A 12,506-nucleotide genomic window follows, 5' to 3' on the forward strand; every position below is an offset into this window, starting at 1 on the left:
GTGCTGCGTGGTTAGGGTGAGATTGAGCGTTTGATAGGAGGATAATGAGTAATGTAAATAAACCAATACTGTCTTACAGTACTGATAGTTTTAATATGCTTGTTTGTTGTTTTGCAGAAATGGTAAATTGTGTGTGAAAATCAAATGATCAAAAAGCAGTGTAAATCATAAGAAATCCAATAATCCATCTTTGAAAACATGACATTCATAGCCTACCAGTCTGGTTTGATGGGACTCTTGTTGCACTGATGTGCTGCTATACCAATCTTTTAATCAGGACAAAACCTATTCCTTTTACTGAAGTGATGTCTTTAAGATTTTTTTTTTTTTTTTTTACAACCTACCCTTCTCTCAGAAATGTGGGGAGATTAATGGTATGGGATTATAGGCTATCACACCTTCAAGGGGATAATATGATACTACTGTGGGATAGGGAGGACAACCTGAAGAAGATAATGTACTTAGTATATTAAGATAGTTGATTTTGTTGCTAGTGACCTTAAAATGATGAATAATCTGAAAAGGTTCGGTGAATTTGACTAAAGGAGGTGACAGAGCATAGAGTCATTGAGCCTCGAATTGCCATCACCAAACTATTAGGCTACATCATCATAATTATGTGTCACTGCCACTCAAGGGCTCTTTTTCAAGGTGCTTCATCAGTTCACACCTCCAACCCCGCCTCTGAACATTGATACGTCCTCAGGGCAGATTGAAGGCGCTATCAGAAAATAACAGGACAGACTGTGTGGCTAGCGGGTTAGCATGCTAACTTCAAAGCTTTAATGGAGGCAGGAGTTTACAGGTTCCAGGGGGGGGGTCCAGCTGGAAACGGATTTTCATATAATGGCGGTGGATTGTGCTCACTTTTGAATCGTCCAAAACACACACACAGAGATCAAATTAATTTTTTCCAAACAACTTTTTCATGTTGCGGCTTCAGGACACTTGGGTCAGTACAGACGAGCAGTATGGAGGTACAGTATTTGGATGTTTCATAGTTTTGTGTTTTGGACAGTTAAAAAGCGAGCACAATCCACCGCCAACTCCAAAAGCATTTAGATGACTCTGAAAGTTCTCCAAACCCTTCCTTGGCATGAGAGTGAGTAGAAAATTGGTGAATTGTTGATTTTGGGTGAGGTACCCCTTTAACTAAACATGTTACTAAACTTGTTACGGCGAGAATGGAGGCTCTCTGGCTTCCACACAGCGTCTCTTGGCCGAAAACCAACCTTTCAAGATCAGTGCCTCCGACCGTGTCCCAGATCTCATGGACTGCTTTTATAGCACTACAACACAAACACTGGTAATCTGTAATCTCTTGTTAACGTTACCCACCATGGTAGACATCGCTCCGCGGATTGCCTTCTCGCTGGCTTCGTTGAAAACAAATGCACATGGCTGGGGGGGGAGGGAGGAGGGTTAGCGGTGAGTTTTTACGACGTGAGAATATATGTGAATGAGAATATGTACGCCAAAGCTGTAGAGAAAAAAAAAAAAGCAACCAAAACAGCAAAAAATGCAACCGGACTTGCGTAGTTCCCCTTAAATATGGAAAAAATTTGAGAAACACTATCTAACATGTAACGTACAACTAACATTGATGCAAATGTACTGCCTAAGCTAAATATGAGGCTTTAATCTATGCAACAGTAAAATGAGAAACATTTACTGCCATAGTGAGCTTTAGAACATCTGGGAGGTGGAGTTTGTTGTCATGCTGATCATTTTCTATCCGTTTTTTAGTCTTTTTGCTGTGCTGAATCACCCAGCCTCTCACGCTATAGCATGTTGCACTTTAAGTAGTGACAGGCTGAGTTCCCACATCATTTATTCCTAAAGGGAACACATCTCTCATAATCAACTGTTCAGTGAGAGGAATAAGGAGAGGTGTGAGTCAGGTATCATGGAGCTAATGTGGATAAATATCAGGGGAGGGCAAGATCGTGTTAGAAAGGTTGAAGAATGATTGAGACGAGGGGTGAGAGAACAGGGGGAAGAGATGAGGAGTCATGTCTTGGCTGGTGCAAAAGCCTTCGAGTGAGACAGTAATCTGGTTAATATGTCAGGCTGCTTTTATCCGGGGAGCTTGACAGTTTCCCAATTAAGCACGGGTGCGGAGGCGGCTTATTCCCTAATTGTTTAACATGCAGTCGAATGGCTTGACCCGCACCCGTGTTCGGCAGATCACAGCATGGCGATTGACACAGACATCCCCCTGGGTTTGTCTGCGTTATGAACTTCATCCGCCTCCAGTTCAGCATCTGCACATGTAAAGAAAGACCTGTGGCTCTGTTTTAGAATGAGGAGCCGTGGAGACAAGAGAGGATAATGAAGCTGTTATCAATACTGCAGGTTATCAGACATGAGTACTTCTGAAAGATTCCATTAATCATCATTATGACTCCAAACATGTCATTCATTGATCATTTACGCCTCTGATATTGACCATATGGACCAATTTCAAATAGACAGTGAGGAACCTGCCGTATCTGAGTTCTTCATCCAGGGTATGAATGAAAACACTTAATCTTTTTTTGTCTACACTGTCCATTCCTCTAAATCCTGCAGCGTGTTCAGTCGTTGTCACAGACGCTGTAAGGCTCACAGAGGGGAAATGTCCGGTTTTTGGGCGATCTTCTGTCTTCAGCAGTCGTCCGTTTGAGTGGCTGATCACCGCTGAGTTTTACTGTGTTTGGCCAGCCTAATGAAACCTTGATTTCCCCAACTCCCTCTCTGTATGTTTCTTCTCTCGTCTCTCTGCCCAAAGTCTCTGTGCCTCAGCCAGTGCCAGGAGCTGCCATTTGGTTTTGTTTGTAGAGTGCTCGGAGCCAACTGAACCAACAAGCTGACTGATTAAAATGAAAATGCACTCCTATGCACATCATAGGAGTGACTGAAGAACTGAAAGTTAGTCCAAAGGAGAAGCAGTAAATGGGACTGAGGGATGGGTTATTTATTCAGTTTTATCTCTTTGGATATTAGCCTTTACCAAAGTAGTAACTACTCTTCCTTCGTTTCATGCAATTAAAATGACATAATATTTTCCGGTATTTAAAAACAACGGTAACAAGAAAATCACAATAAAAACATACAATAAACACCCAATAGTGCATAAATCAGAATCTGAAAACCTTTATTGTCCCCTGCAAAAAGCAGTGGAAATTTTTCTTTGACGTGTGCATAAAAGAAACAAAAGTTTAACATAACATAAAACAAACAGCAGATAGATACAGAATTGCAGAGATAAATACAGAGTAACACCTTAAAAGAACGTTAAAAGATGTCATAGTGAAACCATTGATACAGTATTAAGCACGGAGCAGCCACAGTGACAGAAGCAAAATGAATACAATGAGATTAAAAAAAAAACAACAACCCATTAATCATCATATAATCAAATGTTACAATACGTCCTTTTTATAGAACTGGTGTTCTGTGCAATTAGATACCTCTATTTCTGTGCCTCTCCTCCATTATGATAAATAAACCACTTTTATTACATGTATCATAACTACTAAAGGAGGCAAAGGAATAAATAGACATACAACACACCCAGCAGGGAGACCAGGAAAGATGGAGGGAGAGAGAAGTCGTTGGTAATGAGGCAAGTCGACATATTAAAGTGAAAGAGAATCATGAGATCTAAGTTAAAGATTGGCAGCGTAGCTCTTTCAGTCTTGCATTAAAATAAAAAACCTGGCCACAAAGTTTTCAAAAGGATGGGTAATTTCATTCTTTGTTTGTTTATTTGGTTTCAGATTACACATGACTTCAGTGTGTCTAAACCTCACTTTGATGCCTGGACAAACACACCAGCACTGTGGCGTCAGCTGCTGGGGCTTTTGTAATGACACCTGGCTGCATCTGTTGGACTCAGTAAAAGGACTACAATTGGCTGAGCCTGTATCCCAATGCGGAGCAGTGATGTTGGACTTCATACACACCTGAGAACACGCACACACTTTCAGCACTGATGGCTGCAAAACAAAAAGCAGCGTTTACATGTCATTTGCTGATTAGACGTCCACACATCAGTGATTCAGACTCACATGACTGGGTCTAGATCATCGACTCAGAAGAGCTCAGGCCAGGATTGTGGGAGAGATGAAAGGAGAGAAGAGATAAAAAACCAAAAGTTAAATCTATATTTTCTATTTTTATATGAGCGTCTCTCTCAAACGTGGCTCTTTTGGCTCGTAGCCACTCAGGTACATACTCAGACAATCAGGATGAGCCTCTTCAGCTCTTGGGGGTGCTGCCCTTATGAAAGGACGGCAACCGCCCACTTTTCTACAGTGACAGCAGACGACGGCAGGACAGCTCCATCAGACCGCTCCACAGAGTGCTGAGGTTCCTGCCACAGTCGACTGCACTGGCTAACGGCTGCTGTATGTGCACTGGTGCTCAGCGCACCCCTGCCGGTGTCATGCAACTTCCTCACTTACTGGCTCCAGCACAAAGTTTTTGTCACACCCAAAAATGTGTCACAGCATCACATCAAGGGTATTTTATCTCTGTCCTTTTCTCCTTGCCGTCATCCCTGCTGCGCATCACAGCACAAACAAAACAATTGTACATGTTTATAATTTTAATATGATGATCATGATATCTTGTGGCAGATGCAAATTAAGTCAGATTCTAGTTGCACTGGATAAATGTTTTCTTTCTGTGACAATTTAACTCTGAATAAGACAAACAATAGATGTCTGACCTCATATTGTCAGATGATAACACTGAAAGTAAAAAGTGTGATGGAATGAATCACCGTTTGTCAGAGTTGCGATCAGGACTTTTTTCTTTTTTTTTTTTACAAACCACATCTCACTGAGGAACTTAGACCATCACACTTTCAAGCATTCATAACAACAAAATACGAGAATGAATTGCTGCAATTGGCTTATTACTATGAAAAGGCAAGTGACGTTAAACTTTTGGATTTGTGCTGCTGGCCAATTGCAAACATGATGCATAAAGTGCTATAGCATGAAGGAAACAAAGGGTCCACACCAGTCCAAAATGGAGAAAGCTATCACTCTATGCACAAATTAAAAACGTGTACATGTATTATTTGAAATATGTCAACATATAAGATCTATTATAGATCAGAGCAATATTATTATATACTAACATAAATGTCTAGCCCATACAAATATGTAAGTTTATGTATATTTGTCTTAAATATTTAAATTGTAGACGTTACTTTATGTAAAAACACATCTATCCCAAAGCATGTCAATATAAGCCTGAGGCTTTCCCGAAATGGGAGGTTATACATTGAAATTGATAAGAAAAACATAGGCTTTTATACAGGTGTTGTTTTAGTAAACATGCATGAATTAAATATTTATGTACATTCACAAGTTGTAGCCATGAATATTTCATATTGTACATTACACAGATGTTCTGAGGTTCTTGGTATAGGTACATAATATGTCATACTGTATATCCCATATCTTTGTAAATTGACTGTTGCACCAACCATTTTTAGATGCATTCTGTACATTTTCTGTAGAGAGGGGAAGAAAAGCAGATCAAAGTTTACATGTTCTCACTGACAAAATGCGCCACAACCAGGGGCAGTTTCTCTAAAACCTGGGAGTCGTTAACACACCAGCGAGTTTCCAGCAGCACCTATTTTGGGAGGATGCACAAACAAAATTAGCTGTGCCACTTTCCGGTGTGACTGCGCACTCTCCGTTTTGCTTTTTAATATGTCAGGAGTGCAGAGAAACTTTCCCTACTCTCAACAATGCATCACACACTGTACAAACAGATATAAAGGAAAGCAATTAGCTTGCAGTATAGAGAGTGTGAGAAAGCCTGCAAATTAGTCGTCGCCATGGCAGAACTTTTCCTCTATCACCCAGTTGGATGGAGCACACACTGTGAGATTCTGCGCTCATCATGATCACAGACCTTAGTGTGATACCACAGGGCACAATGGGTGACATCCTTAGTAATCAGCACCTGCTGCCTGCGACAACAGAGGTATATATCGGCAGATGACATGTCATGTGGTCACATGCTGTGTCATTATGTGTGGGCTTGATAGGAGAGAGGAGAAAGGTGTGAGTCGAGACACGGGAGAGAGAGGAGGTCTCGGCGGGAGACGGAGAAGCAGTGGCTCACATGCAGAGCTTGTGGTTTGTGCGAATGGCTAATGACGAACAAAGTCATCCACCATTCTTATATGGGATAGGAAGTCATGGGCGTCAGCTAGCACCCTTCCAGATGCACCAAAGCGTGAGTGTCTCCTGTTGGCAAACTGTTACAGCACCTCCCACTGCTGGCACCGATTTGGCTTTGTGTGTGTGTGGATGTGTGTGTGCACGTGTGAGTTTCCTTATTTAGGCAAAGTTTAATTATAATGCCCGCTTGGACAGATCCGTCTTGCTGTATAGACAATAAAATTGCATCAAGTATATAAAATAATGCTTTGCACTTCAATTTTGGCTCTCACTACTATACACCATTGTTTCCTATACTCTTTATCTATTTCCTCTGCCGTGCATAAGGATTGTATTAAATCCTTCATTATCATTTTCTGCTTACCTCCACTTTGTCAGATGCAAATTGATCCTCTCTTTTCTACACTTTTTAATCAACATCAGCCGGGAGAGAATACAATGCCTCCCACAAGGCAACACTGTTTGTCTTCGATATGTAGTAATCAATCTGTGCTGCATTACTGCGTACTGTCCGTTTACGGTGGAAGCACAGCTCCATCTGAGAGCTTTACAAGGCTTTGACCCTTTGTGACTGTACATCTCTGGGTGGCCATGAAGTGGTTAGCTCTGTTTGAGGTCTGAAGGAGAGCACAAACACACACACACACAAACACTGTCCTTGCGCATTTAAGAGAGTGTCTAGTGGAGACGAGGAAATGTCTTTTTCTTCTGTGTTTATTAGAAGTTCTCAGCAAAGGAGAAAGAGATGGCTCTTTAAATAGTGTGTGTGTTTATATTTACATATATATAGTTATGTATATAAACACACATACATTTAGAATGTATTAAATGTGTTAACCTTTCTCTCAGTTTTGCAAAGACTACTGTATATGCAGCTGAAAGGCCAATAACTAAACCTCCGTGAGATTTATAATGTAATAGACGAGTTGCTGGGAACACCTCTTCAATTCTGACCAGTTGCGCTCTAGAGACCTAATGAAGCGAGAAAAAATGATCTGTTAAAGCATAAAATGCATGCTTTATATACACAGCAGGGAATTTGACTCAAATCATGACATTAAATACTCCTTTATTATAAAGGATTTTTTTCCTTCTTCATTCATTGCCAATTAGTGTCAAACAGCATCCTTCTTTCATAAGATATAAATGATGCACACACTGTGTTTCCTTTGTACAGTACATTTCTTATTCAATAGACAGAGCAGTGTTTACTAGAAATTCATATGCATTGAGGTGCTTTGATTCTTTGACTGCAATTTATTCAATTCATTGTGCAGTTTGTGTGAATCGAGCACTGACAAACAGACGGAGGCATCTCCTCTCATGTGAGGCTCAGGTTGCCACTGTGACTAATTCCAGGATAGTCAGACTCAGGTTGGTTGTTGGATCAACAGGTGGTTTGGTTTATTTAAATGAGAAGCTGATCTGGTGAGCTTACATTCTCTAAAAATACTTCTTTTCTTTTTTTTTAAAGCTATATATAAAAATGCAGCAACATACTGTAGAGTTCACAGGAGCAACAGTGAGATACTGTTCAAACATTACACATGGAGACATTTCCTGATCTGATGCCACTGTTGGCACGGTGACATAATTTATAGGTACCTTCCAAAACAGTTTGAAAACACTAGAAAATGATCAGATAGATCTATTTGCATGTAACAATGCTGGTGCCATTAGGTCAGGGGAACCTCTTTTGTTTCCATTATAAAAGCCATGTTGTGGTGTTGGAAACAGACACTTACTGGGACATACTGGTGCAGGTTTTTATCGCAGAGAATTAAAAAATAAAAGTGAAGTGCACATTTGTTTTAAAATTTTCACAGCAGAAAACCCCCATTGTCGAAAAAGGTTGGTTATTTATTTAGTGCTGCGTTAGCACTACCGCACACAGAGCTCGAACATGCACGATTCAACAGCAGCACTGCTAATTCAAGTGAATAATTCTGCCGTGCCGGGCTATGAAAATGTACCTCGGATCATAAGCAATCATTCTTTAAATGAGATGCAGTCTCTTCGTCTCCATTTGGCTTCTTGACAGCTGTATCTCTTACTTTGTGCATCACGATAATGGTCAAAACAACTAAGTTCAGTACCGGGTCAACCTTGAAACAACTCATGGTAAAGTGACAGTGGCGCCGTCAATTGCTGCATTTCAGAGACGCATTAGGGAGAATCATTAGGGAGTCGTGGTGAATGTCGTATTAAGAATGCTTGTATTCAAAATGCATCGTGCTGCTGCCGTTGTTTTTGTTATTGTTCTTGTCGATCCAGTGTCACCTTGGGCGTCTATTTTTGGAAGACAATAAAATATGTTGACTACACTTGGTGGATAAATCAGGCAAAATGTATGAAAGTAGACAGTGGTCAGGCAGAGCGTCATTTCCCCCTCTCTGGTGGTGGTGGATGATTTTTTTTTTCGTCCACACAAAAAAAAAAAAAAAACTTCCCTTTTTAAACACAACCACATATGTGCTAATGAATACCCAGCTGTCCCCTGTGTTTGCAGCTCGAATTATAGGAAATGGGGCCAACTCTCTTTTCAGTGGAGCTGTACTTTGTTTTTGATTGTTGAATAGCAAAACATAAATTGAAACTGTCTATAATGGCCATTGTTGAATTTTAAGAGAGCGCTGCCGTAATTAATGTCTATTTTGTCAACACACTCTGCTCTTGATAACAGATCACATTTTGTGTTTGTATCCATGTGCAGAGCAGGCGTTATCAACTCCTATCCGCACAGAAGTCTTCAATTACGATAGATATGTTACAATGCTGTGCAGATTCAGATTTATTCATGCGACTCGCAAACCCTGTGAACACACAAACACGCTGACTTGATTTCACACACTCCTCTTTTACACCCGACATATGTTGCCACTGACGGAGACAATGAAACAAGAGGCTGTGAAGATAACCAGAAAGCAATCAACATTTGGTGGCGGATGTCAACCAGCAAATGATTTATGTCCAATCGTGGCTCCCGGTTTGCCTCTTCCACCTGCCAGTCAGCGGATGTGGTGGTGTGTTGTTGTGAAGCAGAGGTGCTGCTTGCGGTTTGATTGGAGTGGCGTGGAGCTGCAGCGCATGGAAAAAAGAGCCAGTGTCACCTTGTCACTCTTGGGCACGCCGCCAAACTGCTGGCGAGGGGTTGGAGCGGGCATGTTGCCGAGGAGGAGGAGGTGTGTGTTGAGCACAGTGGTGATGAATCATTGTGCTCCTCCTCCACCCACCACCACCACCTCATCCCCCAACCCTCCCCTCCCTCTACCCCCTTAGCCTGTCCCACAGCCCAGCCCACCTCGCCACCTCACCCCATCACTAACACTGTAATTATCCGCTGTGGAGGGTGGTACATCTGCAATATCACTAGAGTTTGATTCTGTGTGTGTGTGTGTGTCTGTGCGTGTGTGTGTGTGTTTTAGGAAGAGGCTGACACTCTCAGAAAAGGAGAGGAGTGCTTGAGAGGGTAATTAAGGGGTGAATTGGCGACCCTGTTGTTCTGTGTAAGCTCACACCTCCATCCTTTTTATTACCGAGTCATTTTCATAGGCAACTAAGTGATTCTCAGTCGCTGCTTGTCACTTGGCAGCAGGTGGCCTATTCTTATATTATATCTTTATCAAGAGCTGTGTGGTCCATCTCAAGCACATCAGCTCCCACTCCCACTCCCACTCAGCTTTGCGACTTACTCAAGATCCCGCGGACGATCGGGCCGGGGTGTATGTGTGTGGCACATCTGATCAGAGACTGAGGGCTGAGTGTGAAGTCACCCAAGATCAAGGTCTGTGCTGAAATAGATGCTCCCATGGCAGCAGCGCTGTCACAATAGCCGAAGCTCTTGTGGTGGAGAGGAGGGGAGGTGGGTGGAGGTGACCCTGAGGGACTCAAGGGGGAGGTGGCGGTGGCGGTGGCAGTGGTGGGGGTGTTGGCAACACACGTGCTCAGTCGCAGTGATGGCCGCTGGCGATGGCGTGTGATAGTGATGGTTTCTGATGCTCCATCATGCAGCAGCTCGGTGGACTTGAACTCCACAGGTTCACTGAAACCAACACTGTTTTTTTTTTCTCTTCTGTTTAACAGCACAGTCGTTTTATTAAGTGGCTGACAGACTGCAGACCTTATCCATACAATCTGAAACTAATGTATGTTATTTAATTGTTGGTTTGTAGAAAAGATAATGAAACGTCGTCCAGGTTTTCGGTTTGAACTTCTGTCTAAATGTGTGACAGATTTTTCAGGACTAATGATAGTTGAGGGATTCCTGTCTAAATATCTAATCACATATGAATATTAATTAAAAAATAAAACTATAACTTCCATTACACACATGAGCATCCACATAGTGGGTGGAAAATTGATTCGCAAATTTTATAAGGTACTTATTAAGAAAAACAGCTGCTCGTTAGTTTATCCATCATGAGGATTTTCTGCTTCTCTGTTTCATATCATTGAAAACTGAAATGGTTTTTAGATTTTGGCCAAACCAATATTTTTTTTTTTCAGAAAACTGACAGGCTTTCTTTACTATTTTGTGACATTTTATATATTATACAAAATAGTAAGTAAGTTAAAAAATACAGTATGTTCACATTTGAATCTGTGCAGTGTAACCTGAATTAAACCTAAAAATAAACACAATCAATTATACAAGAGGAATTCTGGGAGATCCAGTCGCCCTAAAGCCATGCAGTCTCTTGCAGGGTTGGACTCCTTATCCGCATGAATCGCTTTTTCACTTGTGAAGCTTCGTCCTGTCTCTGTTGTCAACTGTAATCAACACCAAACAATAAACTGCCTCCATGTTGTGTAACTCTTATCTTTCCTCTGTGTGTGTGTATGCGAGGAGGGGGGCACAATATGTCTGAGTGAAACTTTCAAGGCTTTTTCTTCTCCTGGTCGAGCCTCAGCAAGGTCACTGAACTGCAGCACTAATTATCACCTGAGGGTGCTCGCTCTTCTGCCGGGTCTGGGAACCTCCCCACCCACTCAGCCTCTGCATTTAGGACCTGGAGCAAGTTACTTTGTGTTGGCATGCGTGCTGCTGGTCGCATGTACTGTATGGGTTTGCTGATTTTACATTTGTTCATAATGTTTTCTCATCAGTATGCCCACAACTCTGTGTGTGTGTGTGTGTGTGTGTGTGTGTGCGTGTGCGTGTGTGTGTGTGTGAGAGTGTGTGTGGATTGTCATGGTGCCGAGGTCTAAGCACTTCTTAAGAAGCGTCTTGTCTCGGTGGATTCCCTCCCTGATTTCTGTGAAATGAGACAATATGAGAGACCGGCCGACATCTCATTTAAAGACTAATTAGGTTATTCAGAGGGCGGGCGAGGGCGTGCATCGCATTAATGCTGTAATATGTGCTCTTTGAAATGATGAATATTGAGTCACATTCATTCTGCACGGGTGAGTGACAATACAAAGTATGTTTGTTATTTGTGTACTATGGTAAATGTTTCACTGAGGTGCTGGTGGAAGCTGCCTGCATAGCTCAGCTTTAGAAATTCTAATTGGTGGGATAGACTGTAAAAAAAAAACCCAAAAAAAACACTTCAGCATGTTTGCAGACACACATCTGATTTCTGAAAGGTGGAGAAAAATAAAAAAGATTGTGAAATGCATTTAGACAGGAGAGGCAGAAACATCTGCAACGAGACGTGTGAAGATAAAATCTCAACCCTTTTTTAAAAAATGTTTTGTCTCTCAGACTCTCCTCTATAACCCGACCTCATGTAGACGGTACAAGGTTAAAAGATAAAGGAGTTTCATTTAAGGGAGCCGTCATGTGATGGCTGATTTGAATTTTTTTTCATGAAACGCCAGATGAAGTTTTCCCAGGTTAAAGTGTGAGGCGTTAATCGAGCAGCCACGTGATGGGAGGTGACACTACATGTCATAAATGTTATCCTCACACAGCTTACCCCCTTTTACCGCCAGCTCTTCTTCGTCTCTGGAGGAGCAGCGCAAGAGGAGGCTTGACTGGAGTGTCAACATATAGAAAAAGATGGAGAGAGCATGAAACAAACAGAGAGAGAGGGAGAGAGAGAAGGAGGGAAAGAGAAAGCCCTGAGGGGGCAGAAGGATAGCGGGAGAAAAAGGCAGATCCTTCACATGACCTTGTGCATCCAGTGGTGCTACCTGGAGCACAAACACTGACATGACAACCAGAGGATATGGAAATCCACCCATGTCAGCTATTATCATTTATGGCAGCTCATTGATTTGATATTTATAGTCAGCTGAGATGAGCACCCCCCCCGTGGAGCGTCGGAAAAGCCCGAAACAGAGACAAAAAAAAAAAAGCAGGGGGAGGGG

Source organism: Trachurus trachurus (assembly GCF_905171665.1).
Source record: "Trachurus trachurus genome assembly, chromosome: 8".
Classification (NCBI taxonomy): Eukaryota; Metazoa; Chordata; class Actinopteri; order Carangiformes; family Carangidae; genus Trachurus; species Trachurus trachurus.